The 24066-nt window shown below is 43.9% G+C and overlaps 1 protein-coding gene and 1 long non-coding RNA gene across 3 annotated transcripts in view; one reads left to right on the top strand and one right to left on the bottom strand.

Moving 5' to 3' along the window:
- The window catches only part of LOC128891549 (uncharacterized), a 150952-nt gene that overhangs the window by 40661 nt on the left and 86225 nt on the right, over nucleotides 1-24066 (bottom strand). Inside the window, exons 4-5 of the long non-coding RNA XR_008460859.1 lie at nucleotides 21199-21269; nucleotides 21001-21106 (exon numbers count right to left, since the gene is read on the bottom strand). This is a non-coding gene — a long non-coding RNA (uncharacterized LOC128891549). The remainder of the gene's footprint in view (nucleotides 1-21000; nucleotides 21107-21198; nucleotides 21270-24066) is intronic.
- LOC128891530 (PH domain leucine-rich repeat-containing protein phosphatase 2) overlaps nucleotides 22342-24066 on the top strand; it is an 83800-nt gene continuing 82075 nt past the window's right edge. Inside the window, exon 1 of one of the 2 annotated variants that reach the window (XM_054151076.1) lies at nucleotides 22342-22423. The gene's annotated coding sequence lies outside the window, so the exon portion shown is untranslated. Of the gene's footprint in view, nucleotides 22424-22780; nucleotides 22853-24066 lie in introns of those variants that run through there. The other variant, XM_054151077.1, reaches the window with a different exon arrangement.

The following is a 24066-nucleotide window of genomic DNA, read 5'->3' as shown; positions in this document are numbered from 1 at the left end:
AGTTATTCTTCGCGATTTTATGCGAACTGGAGTCTCGCGACTATCAGAAGTTCGCTGTTGCCGACGTGAAACATTTCCGACCGTTATTTCACCGAAACCGAATGAAGGCCGATAGTACGAGCATTGTTATGTTAATTCGCGAACGTCTTCTCCGGGCTGAATTAGTTGATCATTTTGTCACCGAAACGTTTCCAATTTAGCGCGATGTCAGCTAGTCGGAGAAGCTTGTTTTTACGTTTCGATGCGAATTACGGAGAAGGAGTTGTTTGTAATTACTTGTTCGACCTATTTACATGTGAATAACAAACGAGGGGAACGCGGAGTCTTGTCCGTAAGAAAAGCACGCGAACTAATACCGTTTCTGGCATTTTAAAGCTGCGCAAGTTCACCGAACACCTATTCATCACTCGTGCTCGCTAGACTGACGAGGAAATTAACTACGTTCGAACGTTTGTCTACGTGCACACAGATATTCGTCTTGAATCGATATTGCATTGGAATTAAATACGGCTTTTTTTTTTTAACTTCTCTCAGCGATTGATTCTGATATAAAAATAAATTTGAAAGTCAGCGACCGATGTCGTTAGGGGATAAAATTGTGCACGTAGCGACGGGGATTTCGGAGTATCGCTCGCGTAAAAATTTATTGCCCAACTTTTTCGCTTAAACTTTATTTACACGCGGGAGAATTGAAATCGGAACTCGGGTTCTGGAACGAAACGACGATAAGATAGAAGCGTCAACACTGTTGCATCGCGAGGAAACGTTAAAAGAACGCAGGGGTGGTGTAGAAAATTAAACGAGACTCTATTCGACGTAAGCATGCATCGAATGCTTCGAGGAACGATTAAAAATTTCATCGAGTGCGAATTCTATTACCGAGGACAGCAAACGATTCACGTGATACACAGTTATTTGCGCGTATCAAACAGCTGTGCATACGATTTAATTAAAAAAAGTGCCACGATTTAATTTTCGTTTCGTGAAGTTCTCGCAGTCAACAAGAATAAACAATACCGGCTTTTAAAAAGCTGAATAATTTGCTCTCGTGGTTAATTAATGTCGTGTTTTGCTTGTTCCTTGGTTATCCTCGGATAGCTGAAGTCGCGAAAGTAATTACCACTGGTGAATAATTAAATGTGTCGCGTATCTCGAGATTAAAATTGGTAAAAAGCACGGAGAGAAAGAGGAACGCTGTCTCGATGGCGATGCCTCGATTTTCCCTGTAAATTAAAACGGGAAGGGAACGTGCACGGTCGGACTTGTAAAGCAAAACTCGATGGTCGCAAGAAAAGCGTGATTAACGAGCAAGAAGCGCCGCGCCATCGGACAAGTGGAAACGGACCGTTTTTGATCAGACTGCGCGCACCGATCTGGAAACGTAGCAAACACAAATAATGTCGGTCTCGTATCTCCAATTTCGCGCAAAAATTTTTACTGGACGATTCTCTAATTATCGATCGTTCATTGAAACGAGCAAAACATCGGTGAATTGCTTCGAAAATTTAATAACGTTGTCCGCGGTGACTAATTTCTCCAATTTGCCCCATAGAACGTGCAATATTTCGCTTCGCGGTGCTTTTGTAGGAAAAATGCGTCTAACAAAAGTTGACAGGAATTGCATTTGGAAAGTTTTTTGTTTCGTGCAAGTTTTCGATAGTGTCGACGGCGATGGAGGTATCGATCGATTCCTACCTTCGAATCGTTCGTGAATAGATAATGTAATACCGATCGAAATTTTGATGAAACTGTTCTACTCGATAGAAACCAGAATTAATATTATTTTATGCAAAACAATACTTAGTATGGATGGTACGGTTCGATGCCATTTGCATCATTAGAACCATGGGGGTATGTATTAAGATCGATCCTCGACCGTTTTGGTGCGCTGCAAATTGAACGGAGCTCGCGATCATTAACCGCTTAAGTCGCTTACGGTCGTTTAGGCCAGCTTACATCATCGATCGATTTGCGCAAATCGTCTTTGAGAGATCGATGGTTCTCGTAGATTCGTTACAGGCACGTACTAAAATGCCCAGGCGTTCATTTCCACATACCTATCATCGTAAATGACCTGAAGCTTTTTATTTGCCAAATTCTTTTTTCATTTTCGTGCTTGCGAAAACGTGCGAATCGTACCAGATGCTCTGGTCGAATCATCATCTCAATTTCTCGGCTTGTTCTGCCGTTTCCACCTCATTTCAATTATAAAAACGATCGTATTAAGCTCGACTGGAGATTTAAATGAATCCAGGACGAAATGTGCAGCTAGTGTGCCTCCTAATTAGCACTTCTTACTATTAGCCCAATTCTCGTCGCAGTAAAAAGATGACGAGAGAGAGGTCGTTGCGGAAAACTGCGGCGACCGCGTCGAGATTACCGAGTCGCCTCGGAGAAATGGAAATTCTATGGAAACAATTCAAAGAACGCGCGATTTTATTTCTTCCCGCGACCGAAACCGCGTAAACAAACGTTCCCGAAAGTTTGCGTACGATATTTCCCGACGGAAACTGCCTACAGTGTTGCATTTTGACGTTTAATTCTCGGCTCGTCGCTAAAAAGAGCTCGACCGACGAATCAGTTTTCGATATTTTCATTTCGCCAGCGGCGGTTTTCGAAAAAAAAAAAAAAAATGCGTCCGTTAAATATAAACGACGCGGCTGAATTTTGCTAAAAGGCACGCGCGACCCGGTATTTTAAAAAAGAAAAAAAAGAATGAAAAATTTGAAACTTGCGTTTCCCGAACGCAACTGCTGCTACGAAAAATTTGTATCGCGATGAATGTAACATGTCGCGCGATAGTTTTAGAGAAATCGAACGATAGTGGAGGACAAATATTTTTGGAATTATTCAAGAGGGGAATTATTCGAGAGACGTCTTCGTATACACTTGTGTTTTCTCGATTCATTTTATGAGGAGAGTTTCTCATGTGCACATCTGACCAGAACCGCAAAAATTGAAGCAAGAATTCGTAGTATTCTCGTTAAACACTAATATAATCGTCTCATGCTATATTAAACAAACAAAAAAAATATCGAAAACCTTACACGTTCACCTGTAAAAATTGTAACGATAGAGAATGTCATACTCGAAACCATTTCAACTCTATCAGAAGCATTTTTTTTTAAATTAAATGAAGATAAGTTTCTTCCAGTGAAAGAGGAATGTTTTGAACCGCCCATTGCAAGGAGTAGAAGAAGGTTGACGTTACGAGGTATCCAGGCGTAGTTAATTTCCCGTTTGAAACGAGATAAATTCGGGTTAACTAAAATTCCGTTCATTCTGGCCTCGAACTGTCCCATATCTGACGCGATTACTGGCGCGCCATTTATACCAGAAATTCCGCTCGTGTTCGTTGTGTACGCGGGCCGTTTCCTGCAGTCGTGGGGGAGGATCGAAGGGAAATTTCCAACGAGTAATTCGATCGGCGCGATTACTTCGGCGTCGCTTTATAAAGCTGGACTTGAGCAGCGTAGACTGTTTCCCGTGGAGCTTTTAGGTTAATGCCGAAGTTCTTGGTTGTTCGAGAAGCTTAACTTTATCGCGTTATATCGATCCGTGTTGACCTGTAACGCTTCGCTCGTAGCCCGCGGTCATCCGTCGTGGCTCGCATTAGTGCATTTCCGCTACATTTCACCGCGTTGTTCACGCGTTGGGAACAAGGCGAGGAAACAAAGCGCGGCGGTCGACGAGACCGTACGCGCCTCTAGCTCGAACGAAAGTGCGTCGGAGGAGAGAATTTGTTTGACAAGTTTCGAGCGAGTAGGCCCCGAGTGGCGGTTAGAGGTCCGATCGATTAAAAATTCCATTCCCGCCGTCCCGACCGAACCAGATCGTCGCTTTTAATCGGAACTCGTCGCGTTCTATTGTAATGGACGCGATTTCCAACCGACGGATCCACGATTGCGGTGCATTTCGATGCACATATTAATGCAGCCTCTCCACGAGGAACTACCTCGCTGGCGGTCAATATTATAGCCTGTTCCGTAGACGATTATTCCCAACATTGTCGAGGAAATGAACCCCCGGTGTTCTACTTAATAGCAGACGCTTCCCATGTTCTCGCCGCCGCGCGAGCGTCAAAACCAGCTGCTGATGACGATGATGAACCAACAGGGACGCCTCGATCTTCCCTGATTCACGCAAAGGCGAGCGAACCCCTCGTATGGGTGGCAACCGTTCGCAGTAATAGTCTGATGGAAGTCTTCCTCGACGCGTGCTACCACATCCTGTCGACCTATTACGGCGCTTTGGAAAATATCGCGATGCTTTCGTCGCCTTTCATCCTAGCTTCGATCGCGTTCTGTACTCTCTGGTTTAAGTCATCGTTTGACTGGATTTGAATTTGATTGGATGACGGAGATCAAATACTCGAATTATTCCCAGTGTTTTAAGGTGAATGAAATATCGTTAGATGATACAAGACAAAATACTCGAATATTCCCAATAAAATATTATTTAAGTCGCCGTATCGCTGGATTTGAATCTGTTTGTACAACGCGAAACCAAATACTAAAATATTCCCAGTGTTTCAACGCCGATACAATATTCTAATGGTCCAAGACTCTCCATCTTTCGACACCTATGTATCTCTGCGATCAAAAAATTCAAATAGAAGCAATATAAAGTGCGTGACGCGATTACCTGCGACGCGCAATAACCTGAAACCGTAATAACAACAAAGTGTCCCGTAGACGGGACGTAGAGGGCCGCGTCAGCGATAAATTATCCAGCGGGGGAGCAGACGATGTAGACGGATGATGAAAAATGACCACGACGGAGGACGAGAAGGCGAGAGAAAAAGACTCGGGGAGAACGTTGGACGCGGGAAGAAAAGAGTAACGCGATCGGCGGGGAACCAAAGCGTCGAAAGGAGCAACGAAGAGGGATTGCTGGATAAGGACTACCCTCGATCTTGCTGGGAAACAACGAACGCCTCCGGTGAATGGACAACGTTGAAAAACGAACCGAGAGCTCGAAAATGCGAATTGAATTATGTAGAGGGAGAGAACGGATGGGATAAGGGTTCGAGACGCGTGAAGAAGGGGGAGGAGGTTGAGACGAGACAAAATTGAAGGGTCGCGAGATTAAAGCGTGGGTCGAGGATTTCGAGCGGGTTGGCTCGACATCAAATAATCAAGCAGGAGCTTCATCCCGATTTAAATTCGATTTTCGGATATCTATTCTCGAACATCGTCCAGTGTACGACGATGTCACTATTCGCTGTGACATTTCGTTTTTGGTCAGCGAAAGTTATGTTTTCCAGCGTTCGATCCGTGTTCCCGCGAGCTTTAAAGCATTTCGTTGTATCAAAAGTTTCTTATCGGTGTCCAGAAAGTTTCGGTTGTCCCGCCAAGTATATCGAGCGCGGCGAGAGAAACGAGTTGAACATGAAAAGCTATTGTTCTAAGCAGGGCTATTGTTCCACGTAGAAACGATGCTTTTAAGGATTTCTATAGATAGATGCGAGGAAATCTCTCGCTGTTGTTCCCGTCCACGTTTCGCTGGCATGCGCGTATTACACGTTCGTTAACCAAAGATAATATGAACTCGCCGACCACGGTTACAGAGAAAACCAGCATTCACTTACGAAGAAAAATCTGAACCGGTTGCATTTTGTCGAGAGAAAAGTGCAACTTTTTGTTTAACCGAGTTGTGAGAGAACAAAGTTACCCGTTATTTTTAATATTTAAAGGAACACGGTTCTAAAAATCTTTACGAATCTTTTCTTACGTTTAAATGTAAAAAAATGTTAGCGTCCCTCGAACCGGAAAGACGAATAAAAGTTTCGCGACGCGAGACACCCACAAAGGAGCGGTACGATGCTCGTTGAATCGTTGCCAGGTCGTGGCAAGGTTACTCGCGGGAATAACTGGAAGGAAAAATCGTTACGTAGGCTCGAGCAGCTATAGCGGGCTGCGCTTTTGGCTCGCCGTTAACCGCTAATTACAGGAAGATCCCGAAATGAAAGGACGCGCGCTCCCGCATCGATAAAACGATATTGCACGTACGGTGAAATTGGTCGTATTTATTCGCTGCGACCGTTCCAGTGAAATTTCACCGTCCAGAGTTCGTCCTGTCCCTTTTCCAAAGTGCCTAGCAAGCTGGGTAATTCGAGGAGTCGCGTGTTCGTCGGTTACGTTCGAACTTGACCCAAGTTCGCTTACGTGCGTCGAATCGCACGGGAAATTTACTTAATTAGTTCGCGACTGCAATGAAAAAATTTAAAACGAAAAAAGATTTACGAGAGGAAACGTAGTTATTTTTTAGGGAGGCAAGGGTAGGATATTGCGTTCAGCCTTGGTGAACTTGAAATTTTCAGTGATACATTATCAACCCATTCACTGTCAACTACGAGATATCTCGTAGTTCGAATTAATTGCAATTACTCGAGGCGTAAGATTACAGCCTTTTGAGTCACGAATTATTGCGACAGAAGATCGAAAGTTTCTTTTTAATACAACAAATTTAACATCACTTTTTATATCTTGGCGCTCAAAGCAAAACACTTTAAATTTGCCTGGCAGTGAATGGGTTAATCGATAGTTATTCAACGACGTGTAACGCTTCGATATCTTTGGTTTGTTTATCGAGTCGTCGGTGTAAAAATCTTTAAAAGGGAGACCGAAAAGGTGATCGATGGATCATTGAAATAATTTCTCACCCTCTAACCGTCGCGGAGTTGTGACACATCGAAACGAAACACTATTCTAATAAAAATACGACTGGAAACTTGGATGAAAAGTACGATCGCAACCACGGGTTAATTCGTCGTTCGATTTCCGTGCTTTCCAATCCCCGAGCGAACGCGTATCTCAAACGGATAGAAGGGAAGAGAGAAATTAATCCCGCCAAGAGGAAAGGATCGCCAGCGCAAGTAGCCGAGTGCTCGTCGTATCGATTATCGGATTGCGTCAACGCATTTCCGTGACACTCTCGTCGGGGATCTCTGGGAAACGCGTGTTTACACAGCGCGTGGACGGAATCGAGCCGCGTATTGGTGGGTCCATCCCTTTATGGCGGTAAAATGCGCAGTGACGCGTCGCGTGGGCCACGGATCGGCCCAACCGAACGTTAAATATTCAACCGGATGGGCTGCGCTACTGGCAACTGGCCAGTCGATGACAGTCTGGCATCTGTTACGGGGAATAAATCCGACGCGAGACCAGGGAAGAACTTCATTCGTCGCGACGACAGCGTCACGGGGAAACAGGGACGAGTAAATTGCTCCCTGGTGATGTTTCCTGACGCTTGCGTCGCGATGTTACGGTTACAGGAGATGATTAATTTCGGATGGACGTTGACATTACTTGACTGATGAGTTTTCAAAGCATCCGTTCAGAAACGAATAATCATTTAAATAAATACCCGTTTAATTGTAACAACGGACGTGTTTACTTCTTTTCTTTTTTGTTAATTAAGCGACGCTCTGATCGCTCAACCGTGTCACTTCTTATAAGAGTGAAACCAAGGGTATATTAATAAGTATAAAAGTATAAGTTTGCCACTTCCAAGTGATACCCCTGTAGATACTGTAGATTCTACAGACGCTATAAACACCCCTTTGTTTTTCGACTCGAATTGCCTCTAGTACAGTTTGAAATTCCGTTTGGACAAGCATGTAACACGCTAATTATTCTAGGGTTCAGGACGAGAGGTCCCAAGCCCAACAAGCGAGAAATGACGCGATGTCATGCAAACCAAAGACTCGTGGAATTCGAACCGAACTTTTCTCTCTCTCTCTCTCTCTCTCTCTCTCGCTCTCTCTCTCTCTCTCTCGCTCTCTCTGTACAATTTTGAATACATGGTAATGTATCTGGTGAGCGACGCCCTTTATCGCTAGGTACGATGGAAGTTGAACTTTGCGCGAAATCAACTTTTGATCCAGCAAGTGCAATTTGCTGAGTAACGTCATGAGGATCACACGCATAGCGTCTCACCGGCATTAATTTTCACGAAGCTTGGATATTTACACTAACAACGTATCGATATTCGTGATATAGCTTCGATTTAGGATTCCACCGATAGAACGAGGAAAAAAAAGACACCCCTCGTCGCGTTTAATAAAAATCGAACAGTGTGTCGTACGAGACCTGGTCCCCGAATGGATGCCCGTCATCCGGATCATCGGTAAACCCCCAATCGGAGCCGCGATTGCCCCGAAGAGGGAAAAATGCGCAAGAACAAAGTGACCTATCACATTTGCACATAGCAATCGTAGCCAGCAATTAAGCGGGCGCCGCGCTCGAACGGCCGGAGATACGCTCGCACGTATTGCAATTTGTATGGAAATATGAGCTGGTTTCGAGTTTCGTAGGCAGTGGCTGCGTTCTGATATACTCCCGTGGCGGAGAGTGCATTTCCTGTATCGTATCGCGGGCTCCCTCGTTATCATGCAGAGACGGCCACGCTTTCCTCCAACCCTCTCCTATTCTATCTCTGCGTGTTTCCCAGTCTGGGTTTCGCGCTTACAACGCCGTAACACACGATTGCAGAGGGATGACGAATGCCTTCCCGTACCCGGTGGCTCCATTCTTGATGCAAATGGCCCTTTTCACGCGGAACCACGTCGATATCTAATGTGTTTACCATGGCGGTCACCGGGATACACGCAGGCCGACTCTCTGCCTGATCGTTCTCCCGACCTCGATTCGTTTGAACCTCTATTGTTAGAAAATGCTTGGAAACCGATTTAATGCGATTTTAGGTAGCATCTATTCAAACCGGAGTGTTTTACAGCGTGATAGTTGATACCGAGATTCGTTAGTCGCGGTGGAAATGGTAGTTCGTAAGCTTTCGTAAGAGTCGCGAAATCGTGTCCCGTTGGGAACTTTTAACGAGGGTCTAGGTAGGAGGCTGGAAACGATCTTCAGCGTTCATGGAACTATGGAATTTCTACAACGATAAAGAATAAATGATACGTGTTTTATGTGGTCGAGCTGCTTAAATTCGAGCAAACTAAAATTTCGCCGTGAAAAACATTGACTCGGGTGAAATTTCAAGTCTCCATTTTTAAGTCTCCACCCTCCACCCTAATCTCGTATCTCTTCGAGTGCCTCCAATAATTCGATCGTCGAGGGAAAACTTTACGCGCCTCCGAGGTATAAATAAAATCAATTTTCGCCCTCTTTGGTCCCCCTCCCCCGATCGGCTTAAATAATGATTGAGAATACGCGGTAGAATGGACATTCTAATTGCTCACGCTCCGTCGAAAGCATTAATTGATATCACGTGACACAACCTTTTTTGTTCCTTTCGTTTCTAGTGCTTCGTGTGGCGACGAGAGAGGAAGGAGAGATTTGTTAGCAATAATGGTCGGCGATCGGCACACTCGAGCAGACCGGATACCGTGTATTTCCGGTTGAAAACCGCACAAAATTAAAGCTGTTCCGTTGGAAACCATCGAGGAGAGACGACGCGTGGCCCACGGTCGGCTCCAATTAATTTCTAACGATCTCTGGGTCGTCGACGATACCGTTCCTATCAACTTTTTTCTTCTTTTTTTTTAAAAAAAAAAAGGGGTGCACTAGATGCAAATCTGAGCGTCGCGGGCGAGAGTCACTGGTGACGGAACTGGCAAGGATTCCTCCACTCGATTGGCGATGATATTTGCAGATTTCCAGGGCGATAAAAAGTAAGGGATATGTATTTTTGTCGACGAGCTACCCGTGTTCGAAATGAAATTTTGTCCGAAAAACATTGACTCAAACATAAGGTTTTATACAACCTGTAACATTCGATTTACGTCAATTAATGTATTCGTTAATTTTGCTCGCCACAGAAATTCAGCAAATTAAATTAAATTAAATTTCCAGAGAAAATGAGAATACGAATAACTTGCTTACTCGACCAAAGGAATCAAAACCTACCGATATTAACGAGTACAGCTTCTCGAAAAGCAGAGCAGCTGGTGCCCGAAGATTTACGTTTTTTTCTTTTACGAGACGACTTTCATGAGCAGACGTGCCCGGAGCTTTATTGCGCTCTGATGCGATAATGTTACGCGATAACGTAACGTCGCATAACTGTTACAAATTGCGGGTAATACGAGCGTTGCTAACAATTTATCGCGTTGCGAGTTATGTCTGGGAACTGTTCGCTGCTTTCGACTGCTATTTCGAGGGCTAGCTGCGCCGCTTTCCAGCGGATTGCTGCAACCAGAGACATATGTAAGAAACGCCGAAACGTAAACTTCTGCTCCGGATAACACCAAAATTTACTGATTCATGGGTAATTTCTATAATTATTCTCATCCATTGTACTTCGTTGTTCCTAAACCATAGATAATTTCCATAGTTGTTTCTGTATATTGTGACTGAGAAGACCTCCGCCCTCGTACAAAATTTATTACCACTGATGCTCGTATTAACAAACAGGAACTCGCTTCAGAAACAATGATAAACGAACTATGATAAAAGTAAGAATCCACAGGAAATTTCCGTAATTATTCTCATCCATTGTGCTCCATTATTCTCGATTTTCTGCCATTGGTCATGTCCATAATTCCTATCTATCGTACTCCATTGTTCTCAAGTTTTTGCTGAAAATCGTTGCAAAATAATTGTATCGGTCTCTCGGTGTCGGTGTACATTTTTATGAGAAAATCCTGGACCGCTCCAGTGCACGGGAAGTTGCTCCTGAAGTTACGTGACGGACAGTCGGGCTTTAAAAAACAGAGGGAGGATCTATATCGTGCGGAGTGATGAGCCAGGTGTGAGGTAAAAGCTTGACAGGAAATCTGTTTGAGTAATTCCTCGATGTAATTTCCCCTTTCCTCTTCTTCTTTGGAAGTGCTGATCGTAGGAAACTTCGTTAGATTCTTCTCTCCGCCTCTTTTTCTTTGAGTCTCGTTCTTCTTCCAGCCATTCGACGAAGAAGCTTGGGGAATACTTTGTCCGATTTTTATTGGCTTTATTTTCAATTTTTGTTTTTGGAGTTCGTTAGGAGACTATGGAAAGAGTGCTCTTCGTAGTTTTCTTACTGGTACTCGTAAAAATGATCACAGGAATGAATCGTGAGTCGTGAATTTTTCTCGTCGTTTATTTTATTTGTCATGAATTTTTTTCTACCGCAGTTATAAATTGCCACGCGTATTTAAAATCGCAGCATCTGTTAATGCTTAGGTAACAAGGAACAACGTTGCTCGTAAAACAGTGCCGTGCCTTTCTCCATTTTTCGCGCTGGCGTTCCTTGGCTTTGCGTTCAAATCCGTATACGTTCTTTTTTACAGCGTCTAGGGATCCGGTGCATAATGCACTGAAACGCATGATAAAACCTGCACGGCCCAAATACACAGGAAAAGCCTTAGATTCCCGTGTACTCTTACAATAATCATGAAAACGCGACATAAATATCCACTTTCTGTCTCAAAGTACGAAACTTATCTGCAGAGTTTTGAATAAAACGTGGATGGAACTTTCACAATAACGAAAATAGGCACGACCAGTTCTCGAATTCGACCTGGTTTTCCAATTGATCCTGTTAATATTTTACACCGTCCTGCGTTCTTCCAAGGAATACTCATTCGTTGCTGTAATTCGGTTAGCAAAGACCGTTACTGTGATACCAAAAATGCAAGGCAAACATTTACATGCACCTTTTTTAATATTTTCGTTAGAAGAATAACGTTCACGGTTTACAACGCGCACAGTTTAGAACGTTGTAGTACGAATTATAACGTATAATATGTTTTAAAACATTCGCCTGGGGCAACGCGCGGCATCCCCCAGAGGCTGCACAAATAAATCTTGTCCCAGTTCCTTTTCCCGGTGCAGCGAAAACGTTGCACGCCTTTGTCTTTCTTCCACTCTGCATTGACCTTTGCGTAGACGTAAATCATGCCCAAACAAGGGGGATCGTATATTCCATTTTTCCTTAAAAATATTCAGACATTTCATTTATCAATGTTCCCGTTGGCGTTGGTAGCGCAATAAAACCAAAATCTCAAAGTTGAACAAGAGTCAACCTCTTCGAAAAAAATAACATCCCACAGACCCAAGTCGGAAAACGTAAAAAAGAATACTTCAAGGTGCTTCGTTAGAAGACCTATGCACGTACTTCTTGCCTGCGTATGCCCTCTCCTAAACAAAAAAAAAAAACAAAAAAAAAACAAATGATAAAGAAATCGCAATTTCCAGCCAGGAGCACGGCTCTTAAATCGCCTCGGCGTTCCTCGGCGTTCCTCGGCGACGAGAAATTTTGCTGCAACCTCTTCACTTACAAATTGCACGGAATATATTTCGCGAACTTTTCCCTGCCCGAATGCGCCAGTTAGCATCGTGGGAGGAATTTTTTAAATGAAACCCTGGCGACAGCCGCGCTGGCACGGAAAAAAAGGTGGGACCCTACCGCCGCCGCCGCCCCCCCCCCCCCCCCCCTCCCCCGAGCACCTTATGCGCCTCTTTTTCGTACGTGGGAAGCTATTCTCCGGCCACTCCTTTCGCTTCATATTTTTTCCTGTCCAACACGCAGGGTGGTCCGTGGAGTCACACGTGTATATATATATATGGACACATTCGCAGCGTAGGAAGCAGGCATGGCTGGGTTCTCTGTCAAGGCGATCACGGGTGTGCAACCGGTGCAACGTGCAACCCGTACAGTTATAACGTTGCTGGTAATACCCAACTGATTTCCCATATGGCGCCGTCGGACGGGATTCTCGGCCAGGCGAAAAATTCCACGTCGATGCGTGAAATCGTTTTATTTCCGCGGAAATATCAGCGAACAGGGGTCCACGTCGGCCGGGACCCGAGCGTTTATTTATTGCCGGCCGTGGTAGCCTCGGATAGGACGAAAGCTGCGTGTTCGTCCGACGGTGATTTGTCGATAGGTTCCTGGCTCGATGACGGAGGCTACGCTATTCGTTAAGGTCGCGTCTCTTAATTATTTTGCAGAGGTAGATTTGTCGGGGCGGCCCTCGGACTCGATTATTTTCTAAGGCTTGTGTACCTATTTAGGTCATAGGTGGAGTTGGCTGTTGTACGGTTAATTAATGTTTGCGAGCAGTAAGTAAATGTGTTTTCTTGAATTGTTTATCGTAGGTGGTTCCGTGCTTGAGTATTTCGCGTAGACTTCTTTCTTTAACCCTTTCGACTTTAATCCCAGTGAATATTTATAATTGGCAAATTACAAGCGAGACCTGCAGAAAAACCATTAGCGAGAAACGAATAGAATATAAACAGAAAAAAAAAGTCGGATTGAACGGGTTAATACACGGTCGTATCGTACGTTTGTGCCATTTATCACGATCGTGTTTTACTGTGATTCGGACTTCTTCGTTTCGTATACTTAGTTGTGTGTTCCATACCGTATTCAGTTCAAACGTATCCCAGCACACGATAGATGTAAATCTGCAACGATCGTTCTAAAAAATTGCTCCATGTTCCATTCACAGCGTACGCGACAAACTTTTCAAATACCAATTAAACAGCCCTTTCCCCGCGAAGCAGGTCTTTCTGGAAGAGCGATTCGTCGGCATAAATAGTGTTTCGATGGGAGGTAGACGGCGATAGAAATCAATCCTGCCGGTAGTCCCATCAATAATTCCTTGTGTATTCGATGGCTATGTTGATAGCGTCGTTCTAATCCGATCCTGTTTAGTTTACACGCCAGCGAATCGAATTTAATCCGCGTCTAGTTCAGCATTAACATGTTACTATCCAGCGGAGGGGCTTCTTATTCGATATTCGATGGAATCGAACGCTGGGTATCGCCAGACCCTATTGCACGGATTCTGGCAGCGCGCCATCTCCACTAGGCTTAACTGTAGTATGGTTATTATTTTGTCAAGGTAAATGTTCAGGTTACTTCTTCAGGGAGTATATATTCACTTTGTGTTTAAACATTTTCATTCGTACTGTAATAGAAGAGCAGTTGGAATTATAAGGCAGAATGGCCTCTATATTCCTTCTCTTGAAATATACTCTATCCTTTCCTCGTTCATCTCTTGTACGGACCTCATTTTTCTATGCAACCACTTTCATTCTTTATCTAGAACCCTGCTACCACAGCTCCAAGTTTCATTTTCTAACTTCTTCCCTTTAATGAACCCATCTTCTCACGTTTTCCATTCCTCGTTTACTGCGACAGCTTGCTTCAATGAGACAACAACGTGACCGATGCATCACTCTTACAAAAAATAGAATCAAATTTATAATCCTCCGTCCTTTTCAGCCAAACAGATCGGTATTCTCCGATTCAGATATATCCTCCTAATTCTACGAGACTCTGGCATTCCTCGACGATTCCTCCGCGTTTCCTGCTTCCCTCGGCATCGGATCGTCGTCGTCCGGCGTTTCCCTCTTTTCATTCGAGGAACGGTTGACAATTTCTTTCAGAGGCGTTCGTCCGCTTAGGTATTCTTGACCCTCGGCGTTTACTATGCGTCTGGCGTAACGGCTGACGGACTACGAAAGGTAATACCGCGGGACGACGAACGGAATCCGTAAGCCGGGCTCGCATCGATGTCGAGAGTGAAAAGGAATTGCTGTGTACTTGAACTCGCGAGACAGGCGACAGGTGTTATTGCGTGTCTTCGTTACCCGTACGTGACGACTCGCGAGCTACGATCGATACACTCCTCGCTCGATACCGGTACCTCGAGTCGATCTCGTTAAGGTTGTAGCTGGCTGTTCCTCTTCGGAAATGATACTTGTTTGCTTCGTCTTCTGTTGATGTTCAGGGGATGATCGTGGCATTTTTCAGGTATGATTTTCTTATTAATATGATTACTTCCTATTTGGATGCGTACAGGAAAAGTGCAACGGTTTGTTTCGTTTACAGTTATCGAGAAAATGTTTTTACAGAAACTGTTTAGTTCAAAGGAGGAATATTGTTAAAAGTAAATAATTTTGTTGTAAATGAAGTGGCGGGGGAATTTAGCAGTGTTTGCTACCAAAAATGTATCTATTTCTGAAATATGTACGGTCTTGTGAGTTAACAAACAAGGCCACAGGGTCGAAGGAGGTTCGATAGTTAATTAAACCGCGAATGCAGTAGAAAAAAAAGAGAGAGAGACGAAAATCTTGGAGAAGTATTCCGATATCGGAGACCGAGGGAAAAGGAACCGCCGATGAAAGGGGCGCAGCGTGGCTGGGAATAAAAGAATCGTGGAATTCCGATGACTGAACTTCATCTAAATGTCGAAAGCTTTCTACCATCGCCAAACCCTTTCACATCGAGCCACCGTTTCGCGATATAATCGATATACCTCGGCCGAAAGTTCCGGCGCAGAATAAACGCGGAGAATCGAAAATTGAAGAACCAATTCTTGTTGTTCTATATCTGAAAATCAACGAGACGTTTGATACCCCAGTTCCTCGAGTGTTTCCTAGAGAGAAATAAAACCTGGCGGGATTGAAAAGCAATTAGTGCAGCGAATGGAAACCGAAATCTGGTTTCTCGAATGGAGATATTAAAGGGGAGAGTGATTTTTACGAGCTTCGGAAACTATCGATGTTTGTGTACTTGTTACATTCAGAAGGTAGGAGAAAAATATGCGGACGTCTTTGCATTGAAATTTTATTTAAAAAGGGGAGAATTTTTACTATGAATTTTTACTATGAATTTTTACTATGAATTTTTACTATGAACGATAATCGAGTTCGATGCTCTTTGAATTTAACGAGCAAATTTTGTAAGTAAAATCGTTGTTGGTAAATTTTCCTCGAGAGCTATAGAAGGTACAGGTTTGATATTCACCCCTTTATTAAAATAAAAAATTAGAAAAAAGGACACGAGTCTTGTTATTCAGTCCCGAGTGGCTGATGTCGTTTAGCATTCAAATTTTATTTAAAATGGGGACCGGCGCGGGATCGCGTAAAAATTCATACGCGGAGAAACGCGGGGGACAAATATTTGCCCTTGGAGAAGGTAGAATTGCCTTAGCATAGATGTCCCGAATCCGCGAACGAGAACGAGAGATTCGAGATCGAGAAGAGGAGAGAACCGCGTGAACCAAATTTTTGCTAGTCCCCGTCTCGTGGTTTCCCGCGCTGGAAGTTTCCTTTTCACATTATAATGAGCCGCTTAACAATTCCGATTTTATTAAGAACCCTCCCAGAAGGGGTGGGTCGGCTTTCGCTCGAGTGGAACGAAGGGAGGGTGGTACCGAAACGGAAGGGCCTCGCGCGTCCGGATTATGACAGTTGAAAAAGGAAAACGTAGACTTAGACAAGAAGGATTTACGATAGAGATTGTTCTCGAATCGAGCAAACTTTTTTCCTCTTTATTTGAAATTTATCGTTCTGGATCCACTGAGAGCGACAAATATTTTAAACGCGTGCAGACGGTGAATCGACGTCTAAAAGGCACGACACCGACCAGTGAAGACGCCTCTTAGACAGGATTCGATACATATCAAATGTTTCTATAACGAATCGAATAAATGTTACTTCAACTATTGCGTTACTTTTTGTTTCGAAAAATCTCTCTTCTCCGCGTGCCAGGAAATATTGGTCGCGAGTTATCCAAGCTTCTCTAAAGCGCATATTGTCACGAATAACGAAACGAATCCCACCGAAATTACCCACTTTTTCGAACCGTTATCGTCGACGATGTATCTTTATTTATGGTCGCTGAATGTTAATGTCTTTCGATGCCCGCATAACGGAAACAAAATGGAAATCCCGGACATGAACGGTTTTTGTTAAGCTGCTGTGCGTTTCAATAATTGACGGAGATAAGGTTAGAATTGTGCTCGTTGGTAAACACGAAACGCGAATTTCGAGTTATGTTATCCGATACAGCACACGGGAATTACACATGAACATAAATTTCTAACGAAAAAATATTCTAATAAATATAGTCTGATGTAACGCGTCTAGAAAAATTTGTCCGCTGTAAAGAATGACCGGTAGCCGAAGGGAACAGGATCGTAGTAAATACTTTCGTCGTTACGTAATCACGATAAACAACGTTACCTTAATGAAAGTCCATTTCAAGTTTAATTAAAGAGCTCGAGTAACGAAGGAAAAAATGCTTAGTGGGCAGGTTTAATTAAAGAGTTCCAAACGCGGAAGGCTCATCGAGAGGCAGATAAATACGGTACAAATAAAATGAGGGCAACCGGGAACACGGGAAACGGTACGCGTAAATCAACCACGACGCTTTGTCATGTGAAGATTAATAAACCACTATTTCGAAAAACCTTATCACTTTAGCGAAGTGATACGTTTCAATCGGGATGACGCGAAAGCCAGCGTTCAATCGGAACTTTCGTACAGGGGAAAACTACGTAACAAGCGCTGAAGGGTGTTAGATTTACGACGACTCGATCGAAAACATTGATTTACACGAGTCACGCGCGACGAAGTGTAAAATTGAAGATACGTGTACAGAGGATAATACATTTTAAAACGTAGATAAGTCTTGGCGAAACGAAATCTAAGCTAACAAACTGGAAGGAACATAGGAGGTACCAGGCTCAGCTATGAGAACTTAAAGGGTACTAGGTTCAGCTATGGGGGCCTGCAGGGTAATAAACTCAGCTACGGCGACCTAGAATGTACTGAGCTCAGCTACGAGGAGCTTAGAAGGTACTGAACTAAGCTACAGGAGGCTTAGAAAGTACTGAGCTGAGCTACGAAGACCTAGAAGTTACTGAGCTCAGCTTCGAGATCCTAGAAAGTACTGAACTAAGCTAGGGGGGCTTGGAAAGTACTGAACTCAGCTACGAGGAGCCTAAAAGGTACTGATCTTAGCTACGGGGGGCCTAGAAAATACTGAGCTAAGCTACAGGGGGCCTAGAAAATACTGAGCTAAGCTACAGGAGGCTTAGAAAGTATTGAGCACAGCTACGGAGGCCTAGAAGTTACTGAGCTCAGCTCCGGGATCCTAGAAACTACTGAACTCAGCTAGGAGACCCTAGAAAGTACCGAGCTCAACCACGAGCGACCTAGAAGGTACCGAGGTCAGCTACGGGGGCCTATCCCATCTCTAAAATATCGATCCACGCGCGACAAAGTGCAAAATCGTCCAAAGACATATATTCAGTATTTCGGCTGGAAGGGGCCGAGAGTAACACGTCTGTCGATAACTCCATTAGGAAGCCAGGGGTACGTTGCGAGAAGAAAGGGCACGATATCGCTGGGAAAATGCGCGTTCGATTGGTCGATCGCCGTGACGGTAACCAGACGGTGTCTCCGAAAACGCGGACCCAATAAATTGTCAGCGTCGGTAATCTTCCCGGGAAGTTTTCCGATATTTCACGCTGGTAACTGGTAAATCGTGCAGGCCGTGAAATTGGGAGAATCCGGAGGCCGTTGTCGAGTGCCGCGATCGATTAGATATCCTCCCGTGAACTCCGTCGGATTACAAGCCCTGATCGAAAGAAGGTCGCGCGGGGTCGCAATTCGAGAGGGAGACGAAACGATTAGGTGACGCGGGGAGAGTCTCTTATGCGGGCGGTACAGGTTGACCTTACACGCCTATGGTAATTGGAGGTGGTGCTTGAGGTAACTATGGGGCACCAAGCAAATTACATGTTCATTTGTGATAATGTCGACTTCCAAGGATCGTGTGAAAGTGTAGAACAAGGACTCCCCGCTCGATAATTTTAGATAGGAGAATAGGAGCGAATTTTGTTAGCCTGTAGGACTGTCTAATACCAACGCGAAAGTATATAATCAACGGTACGTATAGTAACAGTAGCGAAAAAGGTTACAGGAATGACCGAATCTAGATTTTCGCAAGAACCACTCAATTATTATTATTAAGGCCGATCGCACACGGGCGCAACCGATCGGTTTCAAACCACTCTGAAACTAATTGCACGCGACCGTGGATCTAGATAAAACAAAGATAGTGGAGTAGACGTAAAAAATAGCGCGAACGGTTTGCAACAGTACTTTCAAATCGGTTGCGCCCGTGTGCGATCGGCCTTAGGCATCGACAGAGAAATCTAACATGCGTAATAATTCCAAGTCAACGCGTCTTTCAACTAACGCGTCGATACAGAAGCCTCGCATAAGCAACAATTCCCAACCAAAAGATTCCTAGCCGAATAATGGCCTCCAGAAATAAGGAACAGAGTCCAAAGAGGGGTCCACGCGAAGTTCGCTAAAACCAACTCGTGGAAGGGGACGAAGAGCAAATTGCTTGGGTAAAGGAGAAACGAGGACGGAAGTGACGCGATCGTTGTCAAACCCATTGTCCTGGCTTTGGCGGGCGCAGTCAAACGTCGGGGCCAGGCCATTTAGGCTCATCCGCTTTAATTGGCTTCGTTTGTAATTACGGCAGAGGAGACGGCGAGGGCTGGTGCGAGAGGAGCGGTAACGGGGGTGGAGACAATAAGAAGAAGGGAAACAAGGGGACGCGGACGCGCCACGAAATACCCCGAATACTGCACGTTGACATGGATTGTGGCCTGAAGAGATCGCGGAAGTGGGTTAGAGGAGTGCAGCCATTGTGAGTGGTCCTTCCAGTACGGCAAGACTTTATAGGAGTTTGTCGGATGAAACAAAAGCGCGTCTTTCCGTTTTTTCTATTTTTTTTGTTCTGTGTATATTCTGGTCCGAGCGATTGTCTCGTAACGAATTTTGACTAGAGTATACGCGGATATTCGCTCGAAATACCGTGGCTACCGTGGAGATGTTATAGACGGAGCAGGACAGACGCTGGCCTGACTCTACGTGGAAATGTCCCGCTATTAGAAAGAGAAAAACAACCGTGGTGCTCTATCCAGAGGCACGATCATTTTGAACCATTCGTATTTTCGCAAAGTTTCACAGAAATCGTTCGTACTTTTCGTCGATCACTTATGCTGACTCTTATCCATAGAAAATGACAAGTTTCACGTTTGTCCAAACCTTCTAATTAACTTTAGTAAACTTTAGTAAACTTTAGTTCGCTTATTAAAGCATTACGTCGGTACCACGGTTTTCTTTCTCTTTTTAGCTGCAGCGCTCCCCTATTCTATTTACATCAAGTATCTCCATATATTACGCTATTTCAGAAGGTAATGGAACAATTTCCGCCAATTTGGACGCTCGTGGTACTGGTCAAACGACTCGCAAAGAAACGAGTGGGAACGAGAGGTCGTTATGAATTATATCTGGGATTTGATGAGACCGTAACGACCCTCGCTTATGTTCGCGATAAAAAAGCAATGATCGCTCATGCATGAAATTTATAATTTGGATAGTTAATAGGACGCCGGGTCGTGACGTTTTTACATGGACGGTTTCACCGTGTTTCCGCGAGAATAATCCCTACGAGCAACATTGTGTTGGTCAGACACAGTAAATGAACATAATGTGTAGCTAAATGCACGGGAATTTATGAAATTTGCATTTATCGCATATAAATGCGGGGGAGTTTGTTACGTCGGGCTGGTTTTAAACGAACATTTTTCGAGCAGGTATTCGTTTCCGTAATAATCACGGTGGGAAGAAGTTAATCGTTCCAAGATGAACAGAGAAAAAGCAACGCGATTCCTGTTGTAAAAATTGCGATGCTATTTAATCGATGGAAATACTTGGCGTTGGAAGAGCGTTTCTTGTTCCGATCGACGACGCGTCGGGTAGAGAATGTTCGATCAATTAATTCTGCCTCGGTTCTTCCTCAACCACGGTACAAATTATGGAAGTTTCTATGTATATTTAACGAAGACTTCCTCTTACTTCGCGTATCTCACCGACCTGTTAACACGTACGCGACCGACAGATACTTTACCGACGAAAATAATAAAGTTTTCAAGCTGGATATCGCAAATTTGTATCGTTAGGGCGAAGACAAAAATTACAAAATATATTTTGAAATATCAATGTTGTAAATATGTAGCGTATAAAATGAAAAGGTTGTTATCATTTGGAATAGATACCAGGAATAGAATCAGTTAACATAGAGTACGAGACACATGTTATGTGTTCAATTATAATCTGGATTGTTCGGATACTAAATACAAGCTAGTAATCATCATCGCTAGTATCACAACCATGATTTGCAACCAGCGTGAGCTTTCGATATCAGACATAACATTTTGAATGTTTGAGAATCATTTACATTTTTGGAGTTTGTCCCCTGGTGTCGTTGACGCAGCCTTCACCAACCAGTAATATCTGCAGAACCCAATATCACCCTTATAGTCTTCAGGCACAGGTACTGGTCCCTGGAACAAATAAAACGGAAAAATAAATACCATATTGGACATCTGAGAATTTAAACAAAAATACGTGATAGATAAAATTGTATATCACTTACATTCATGTGGATACCGGACTCGAAGGTTGTCCATGTAGTCCTCTGTACAGATTCCCTTCCTTCTGGTCAATCTGTGGGTACAACCATTAATTGTTTTAACTGTAGAATTTGTTGCACTCGCGAATGAAAATACAAGAAACGATAGAACGATGTATAAATGTGTAAACTATGAACCACGACCCGTAGACATGTCACGGTAACGAACGTCCCAAGGTGACTGACAAAGGACAGAGTCGTCGAACGCGATTAACTGATATCGCTCCGCAAAGTCCGCCTTTCAGACCCGAGTATACGAATTTCATTGGTTTTTGCTTTCCACGGTCCGCGCAAGAAAAATAGTCCCAGAAATTCCGATAAGAACGTAGTAACGCGTTCTTATACGAAAAGAGTCGTTTAAAGCCACGCGTCACGGGCCACAGGGATTTTGCAAATACACTGAATGTTACTTTGAAGGATACCCCAGGGGTTGCTCCCTCTCTTCCTCTCCCACACGAATTTTCACGAATCGCGACCTTTTCCCTACCAACACTCGCATTCCAAACAGCAAAAACCACCGAACCGTATTATTCTCGCCTCCTGCTCTCTGTTCGATTGTAAACAAACATTATACGATATGACGAAATACGATATCGCGGACAACGACTCTGTTCCCTTTATTTAATAATGTGTGTAACCGTATACGATAGTTATTTTACTCAAAGTTCTTCTTAAATAAAACGATATATCCACTCTTTCTTCTGTCTTTCTTCTACTTTGTCTTACATGACTCTGATAGTTTTCATTCGAACTTTTAATACATTGCCTGTACGATATAATACATTACATGGGCTAGCACGATATTGTTTCAATAATTATAATAAATGAGAACACGTTGCCAAATATTTTCGCTCTCGTCGTTGTTCTATATTGGATTTACATATTTATACAAACGTCGAAGCAATAACAACATTTGAAAATGTTTGTCAATGTTGGATGGACAGTGGTAGCATTGAATAGTTGAAACCAATTTCGAGAACCCTCTAAGACCATCGTGAGGCTTCCCCACAGGAACACGTCGAAGCGTAAACCGTGTACACCAGTGGCAAACCCGCACGTCTCGGAAACCGCACCGCCGTCGTCCCTTCAATCAGTCGGGCCAATTCCGCGCCTTTCGGACCGATTCCAAGCAAACTCCGAGCGAAATTTCAACGTCCTCATTGAGAAGACCCACTTCAGTCGTCGCAGGGTAAGCGCGTATCGTGCGGCGTTTCCGGACGAGCGGAATCCGTCGCTTTGCATTCATAGCCCGGCTCCTGCCCAAGAACCGATCCGCCCATTTCTCCTCGCGATCGCACGGAACCACGTACACAAAAGGGACACTCTGGTTCTCGCGCAACAAGTTTCGAAGCGGTTCGCATTAACCCGTCACCGACGGACCTCGGTATACACGGTATAGACACCAGTTTCCTCGCGTGTCGGAACGTCTATACAGGGACACGTGGCACAGAAACCCTTTTGTATGGCCAGCTACAACGGCTACGTTCGGTTTCGACGTACACACCGGGTGATCCGGGAACAGGGCTATATTTTCCCTTGAAGCGAACCAGCCAGGGAATTTATCGAGGTAGACGGTCCGTGATTTAACATCGAATATACGTACATCTCGGATAAGTCGGTACGATCTCTGTTTCGCTTCTGGACAATTCGTGACACTACTTATACGAGCAAATTGTAATTGTACGTACAATGGTAACTTGAGGAGAGGCGTACAATCTTGTGGTTAATTAATGTTTGAGCCATAGGAGGACGAGAAAATGGCGTCGTAGGTCTGTAGGATCTACACACCGGAAAATATTAATTTTTTAATTGAATTCAGGAAAGGGCTTGAAATTACTTGACCCATTTATGGGCAGGATTCATTTTTCTGCAGCCAACTCGCGAGTATTATTGGTTATCAGAGAGATTATATAATTAAGACGTGTAACGTTTCGACGCCGTTAATTTTGCTAAAATGAAACTCCGTGTTTTGCAAATTCGAAACATTTGTGAAGAATTCTATAGATTTTGATGCTGCTTGTGGATTATAGTCTTCAAAGGAACGTTTTTCGACAACCACCACATGGTTCCACGTGTGACCAAGACACACCTTCGGCCACTTCCTGGCAGAAAAGTTGGACACGCACGTTGAATCGGGGAAGAGGATTCGTGGGAAAAGTCGTGCATGCGTGGCGGTTCAGATTTGCATGGAAGGAAGGTTGTATTGTTGATTTCTGGAAGGCAGTCGGCGAAACGCATGATAATTCTCGGTAGAATTTCTGGTCTGAATTGGATCTCTGTGGGCGCACCGGATCGCCATGTTCGCTTCCTCGACAGGATATATTGCGTTAAATTATTATTGAATTAAATTGCAAAACAAAAATTGTCCACAAGAGATAAATATTTAGCTGTCGAATGAATGAATACTACGAATGAATTGCTATACACCGGTTTCATTCGCGGTCCGTCGTTCGAATAAAATGTTGCCAATCTCCGTCGTAATGTAATCGAAACGCTCGCTGAAATCCTCGCTTAGAAATTTTTCTATGCTACGGTTAATAGGAATGTAAGAGAAAGTAAACAGAAATGTGGGTCGCCCCACCCCGGGAGAGGATAGCTTTCGCATTTAATTCTAGCGCGAATAAAGGTTTCGGTTTACTTTAATCAGCTGAAACATCAGACTTCCCGATGTCGGTGATCCTTACGCGAATATTATTCACCGCGACGATGGGAAAATATGCATCGACGTAAAAATGAACTATCACCGTAATCCGACACGCGATAATCAGCGCTGAAATATTGGTACTTTGTTTAGATTTCATTACCGTCGATGTTGGAACGAACGAGCCGAAG

Source organism: Hylaeus anthracinus, unplaced genomic scaffold (assembly GCF_026225885.1).
Source record: "Hylaeus anthracinus isolate JK02 unplaced genomic scaffold, UHH_iyHylAnth1.0_haploid 12002, whole genome shotgun sequence".
Taxonomy (NCBI): domain Eukaryota; kingdom Metazoa; phylum Arthropoda; class Insecta; order Hymenoptera; family Colletidae; genus Hylaeus; species Hylaeus anthracinus.
Note: the sequence above shows the minus strand (reverse complement) of the source record. Positions and strands in the feature narration are given on the sequence as shown.